This window comes from Vitis vinifera, chromosome 4, assembly GCF_030704535.1.
Source record: "Vitis vinifera cultivar Pinot Noir 40024 chromosome 4, ASM3070453v1".
Taxonomy (NCBI): domain Eukaryota; kingdom Viridiplantae; phylum Streptophyta; class Magnoliopsida; order Vitales; family Vitaceae; genus Vitis; species Vitis vinifera.
In genome coordinates, this window is record NC_081808.1 from 13,222,040 (window position 1) to 13,228,670 (window position 6,631).

A 6,631-nucleotide genomic window follows, 5' to 3' on the forward strand; every position below is an offset into this window, starting at 1 on the left:
CACTCATTCGACCCTTTTTTGGTACTCGTCAGGACAATTTTTTGATACTCGCAAGGATTCTACCTTTTCCCGGTAATCGCCCGGATTCTATTATTTTTCGGTACTCACATTGATTCGACCATTTTTTGGTAATCGCCGGGACAGTTTTTCGATACTCTCCCGGATTCTACTATTTTTCGGTGCTCACACTGATTCGACCCTTTTCCGGTACTCGTCAGGACAATTTTTCGTTACTCGCATGGATTCTACCTTTTCGCAGTACTCGCCCGGATTCTATTATTTTCGGTACTCACATTGATTCGACCCTTTTTTGGTAATCGCCGGGACAATTTTTCGATACTCGCACGGATTCTACCTTTTCCCGGTACTCTCCCGGATACTACTATTTTTCGGTACTCACACTAATTCGACCCTTTTCCGGTACTCGTCAGGGCAATTTTTCGATACTCGCATGGATTCTACCTTTTCGCAGTACTCGCCCGGATTCTATTATTTTCGGTACTCACATTGATTCGACCCTTTCTTGGTAATTGCCGGGACAGTTTTTCCATACTCGCACGGATTGTACCTTTTCCCGATACTCTCCCGAATACTACTATTTTTCGGTACTCACACTGATTCGACCCTTTTGCAGTACTCGTCAGGACAATTTTTCGATACTCCCATGGATTCTACCTTTTCCCGGTAATCGCCTAGATTCTATTATTTTTCGGTACTCACATTGATTCGACCGTTTTTTGGTAATCGCCGGGACAGTTTTTCGATACTCTCCCGGATTCTCCTATTTTTCGATACTCACACTAATTCGACCCTTTTCCGGTACTCGTCAGGACAATTTTTCGATACTCGAATGGATTCTACCTTTTCCCGGTACTCTCCCGGATTTTTTTATTTTTCGGTAATCACATTGATTCGACGCTTTCTTGGTAATTGCCGGGACAGTTCTTCCATACTCGCACGTGTTGTACCTTTTCCTGGTGCTCTCCCGAATACTACTATTTTTCGGTAATCACACTGATTCGACCCTTTTCCGGTACTCGTCAGGACAATTTTTCGATACTCGCATAGATTCTACCTTTTCCCAGTACTCGCCCGGATTCTATTATTTTCGGTACTGACATTGATTCGACCCTTTTTTGGTAATCGCCGGGACATTTTTTCGATACTCGCACGGATTCTACCCTTTCCCGGTACTCTCCCGGATACTACTATTTTTCGGTACTCACACTCATTCGACCCTTTTCCGGTACTCCTCAGGACAATTTTTCGATACTCGCTTGGATTCTACCTTTTCCCGGTACTCGCCCGGATTCTATTATTTTTGGGTACTCACATTGATTCGACCCTTTTCTCGTAATCGCCGGGACAGTTTTTGGATACTCGCACAGATTCTACTTTTTCCCGGTACTCTCCCGGATACTACTCTTTTTCGGTACTCACACTGATTCGACCCTTTTCCGGTACTCGTCAGACAATTTTTCGATACTTGCACGGATTCTACCTTTTCCCGGTACTCGCCCGGATTCTATTATTTTTCGGAATTGACATTGATTCCACCCGTTTTTCGTAATCGCCGGGACAGTTTTTCGATACTCACACGGATTCTAACTTTCCCCGGTTATCTCCCGGATTCTACTATTTTTCGGTACACACACTTATTCGACCCTTTTCCGGTACTTGTCAGGACAATTTTTCGATACTCGCAAGGCTTCTACCTTTTCCCGGTACTCGCCCCGATTCTATTATTTTTCGGTACTCACATTGATTCGACCATTTTTTTGTAATCGCCGTGATAGTTTTTCGATTCTCGCACGGATTCTACCTTTTCCCGGTACTCTCCCGGACACTACTATTTTTCGGTACTCACACTCATTCGACCCTTTTCCGGTGCTCGTCAGGACAATTTTTCGATATTCGCACGGATTCTACCTTTTCCCGGTACTCGCCCGGATTCTATTATTTTTCGGAATTGACATTGATTCGACCCTTTTTTCGTAATCGCCGGGACAGTTTTTCGATACTCACACGGGTTCTACCATTCCCCGGTACTCTCCCAGATACTACTCTTTTTCGGTACTCATACTGATTCGACCCTTTTTCGGTACTCGTCAGGACAATTTTTCGATACTCGCATTGATTCTACTTTTTCCTGGTAATTGCCTGGATTCTATTATTTTTCGGTACTCACATTGATTCGACCGTTTTTTGGTAATCGCCGGGACAGTTTTTCGATACTCTCCCGGATTCTCCTATTTTTCGATACTCACACTAATTCGACCCTTTTCCGGTACTCGTCAGGACAATTTTTTGATACTCGAATGGATTCTACCTTTTCCCGGTACTCTACCGGATTTTTTTATCTTTCAGTAATCACATTGATTCGACCCTTTCTTGGTAATTGCCGGGACAGTTCTTCCATACTCGCACGGATTGTACCTTTTCCTGGTGCTCTCCCGAATACTACTATTTTTCGGTACTCACACTGATTCGACCCTTTTCCGGTACTCGTCAGGACAATTTTTCGATACTCGCATGGATTCTACCTTTTCCCAGTACTCGCCCGGATTCTATTATTTTCGGTACTGACATTGATTCGACCCTTTTTTGGTAATCGCCCGGACATTTTTTCGATACTCGCTAGGATTCTACCCTTTCCCGGTACTCTCCCGGATACTACTATTTTTCGGTACTCACACTGATTCGACCCTTTTCCGGTACTCCTCAGGACAATTTTTCGATACTCGCATGGATTCTACCTTTTCCCGGTACTCGCCCGGATTCTATTATTTTTGGGTACTCACATTGATTCGACCCTTTTCTCGTAATCGCCGGGACAGTTTTTCGATACTCGCACAGATTCTACTTTTTCCCGGTACTCTCCCGGATACTACTATTTTTCGGTACTCACACTCATTCGACCCTTTTCCGGTGCTCGTCAGGACAATTTTTCGATACTCGCACGGATTCTACCTTTTCCCGGTACTCGCCCGGATTCTATTATTTTTCGGAATTGACATTGATTCGACCCTTTTTTCGTAATCGCCGGGACAGTTTTTCGATACTCACACGGTTTCTACCTTTCCCCGGTACTCTCCCGGATACTACCCTTTTTCGGTACTCATACTGATTCGACCCTTTTCCGGTACTCGTCAGGACAATTTTTCGATACTCGCACGGATTCTACCTTTTCCCGGTACTCTCCCGGATACTACTATTTTTCGGTACTCACACTCATTCGACCATTTTCCTGTGCTCGTCAGGACAATTTTTCGATACTCGCACGGATTCTACCTTTTCCCGGTACTCGCCCGGATTCTATTATTTTTCGGAATTGACATTGATTCGACCCTTTTTTCGTAATCGCCGGGACAGTTTTTCGATACTCACACGGATTCTACCTTTCCCCGGTTATCTCCCGGATTCTACGATTTTTCGGTACACACACTTATTCGACCCTTTTCCGGTACTTGTCAGAACAATTTTTCGATACTCGCAAGGCTTCTACCTTTTCCCGGTACTCTCCCGGATACTACTATTTTTCGGTACTCACACTCATTCGACCCTTTTCCGGTGCTCGTCAGAACAATTTTTCGATACTCGCACGGATTCTACCTTTTCCAGGTACTCGCCCGGATTCTATTATTTTTCGGAATTGACATTGATTCGACCCTTTTTTCGTAATCGCTGGGACAATTTTTCCATACTCACACGGTTTCTACCTTTCCCCGGTACTCTCCCGGATACTACCCTTTTTCGGTACTCATACTAATTCGACCCTTTTCCGGTACTCGTCAGGACAATTTTTCGATACTCGAATGGATTCTACCTTTTCCCGGTACTCTCCCGGATTTTTTTATTTTTCGGTAATCACATTGATTCGACCTTTTCTTGGTAATTGCCGGGACAGTTCTTCCATACTCGCACGGATTGTACTTTTTCCTGGTGCTCTCCCGAATACTACTATTTTTCGGTACTCACACTGATTCGACCCTTTTCTGGTACTCGTCAGGACAATTTTTCGATACTCGCACGGATTCTACCTTTTCCCGGTACTCGCCCGGATTCTATTATTTTTCGGAATTGACATTGATTCGACCCTTTTTTCGTAATCGCCGGGACAGTTTTTCGATACTCACACGGATTCTACCTCTCCCCGGTACTCTCCCGGATACTACTATTTTTCGGTACTCATACTGATTCGACCCTTTTTCGGTACTCGTCAGGACAATTTTTCGATACTCGCATGGATTCTACTTTTTCCCGGTAATCGCCTGGATTCTATTATTTTTCGGTACTCACATTGATTCGACCGTTTTTTGGTAATCGCCGGGACAGTTTTTCGATACTCTCCCGGATTCTCCTATTTTTCGATACTCACACTAATTCGACCCTTTTCCGGTACTCGTCAGGACAATTTTTCGATACTCGAATGGATTCTACCTTTTCCCGGTACTCTACCGGATTTTTTTATCTTTCAGTAATCACATTGATTCGACCCTTTCTTGGTAATTGCCGGGACAGTTCTTCCATACTCGCACGGATTGTACCTTTTCCTGGTGCTCTCCCGAATACTACTATTTTTCGGTACTCACACTGATTCGACCCTTTTCCGGTACTCGTCAGGACAATTTTAAGATACTCGCATGGATTCTACATTTTCCCAATACTCGCCCGGATTCTATTATTTTTCGGAATTGACATTGATTCCACCTTTTTTCGTAATCGCCGGGACAATTTTTCGATACTCACACGGATTCTAACTTTCCCCGGTTATCTCCCGGATTCTACTATTTTTCGGTACACACACTTATTCAACCCTTTTCCGGTACTTGTCAGGACAATTTTTCGATACTCGCAAGGCTTCTACCTTTTCCCGGTACTCGCCCCGATTCTATTATTTTTCGGTACTCACATTGATTCGACCATTTTTTTGTAATCGCCGTGATAGTTTTTCGATTCTCGCACGGATTCTACCTTTTCCCGGTACTCTCCCGGATACTACTATTTTTCGGTACTCACACTCATTCGACCCTTTTCCGGTGCTCGTCAGGACAATCTTTCGATACTCGCACGGATTCTACCTTTTCCCGGTACTCGCCCGGATTCTATTATTTTTCGGAATTGACATTGATTCGACCCTTTTTTCGTAATCGCCGGGACAGTTTTTCGATACTCACACGGTTTCTACCTTTCCCCGGTACTCTTCCGGATACTACCCTTTTTCGGTACTCATACTGATTCGACCCTTTCCCGGTACTCGTCAGGACAATTTTTCGATACTCGCACGGATTCTACCTTTTCCCGGTACTCTCCCGGATACTACTATTTTTCGGTACTCACACTCATCGACCCTTTTCCGGTGCTCGTCAGGACAATTTTTCGATACTCGCACGGATTCTACCTTTTCCCGGTACTCGCCCGGATTCTATTATTTTTCGGAATTGACATTGATTCGACCCTTTTTTCGTAGTCGCCGGGACAGTTTTTCGATACTCACACGGATTCTACCTTTCCCCGGTACTCTCCCGGATACTACTATTTTTCGGTACTCACACTAATTCGACCCTTTTCCGGTAATCGCCAGGACAATTTTTCGATACTCGCACGGATTCTACCTTTTCCCGGTACTCTCCCGAATACTATTATTTTTCGGAATTGACATTGATTCGACCCTTTTTTCCTAATCGCCGGGACAGTTTTTCGATACTCACACGGATTCTACCTTTCCCCGGTACTCTCCCGGATACTACTATTTTTTGGTACTCACACTGATTCGACCCTTTTCCGGTACTCGTCAGGACAATTTTTCGATACTCGAATGGATTCTACCTTTTCCCGGTACTCTCCCGGATTTTTTTATTTTTCGGTAATCACATTGATTCGACCTTTTCTTGGTAATTGCCGGGACAGTTCTTCCATACTCGCACGGATTGTACTTTTTCCTGGTGCTCTCCCGAATACTACTATTTTTCGGTACTCACACTGATTCGACCCTTTTCTGGTACTCGTCAGGACAATTTTTCGATACTCGCACGGATTCTACCTTTTCCCGGTACTCGCCCGGATTCTATTATTTTTGGGTACTCACATTGATTCGACCCTTTTCTCGTAATCGCCAGGACAATTTTTCGATACTCGCACGGATTCTACCTTTTCCCGGTACTCTCCCGAATACTATTATTTTTCGGAATTGACATTGATTCGACCCTTTTTTCGTAATCGCCGGGACAGTTTTTCGATACTCACACGGATTCTACCTTTCCCCGGTACTCTCCCGGATACTACTATTTTTCGGTACTCACACTAATTCGACCCTTTTCCGGTACTCGTAAGGACAATTTTTCGATACTCGCATGGATTCTACCTTTTCCCGGTAATCGCCCGGATTCTATTATTTTTCGGTACTCACATTGATTCGACCATTTTTTGGTAATCGCTGGGACAGTTTTTCGATACTCGAATGGATTTTACCATTTCTCGGTACTCTCCCGGATTCTATTATTTTTCGGTACTAACATTGATTCGACCCTTTTTTAGTTATCGCCGGGACAGTTTTTCCATACTGGCACGGATTCTACTATTTTTCGGTACACACACTTATTCGACCCTTTTCCGGTACTTGTCAGGACAA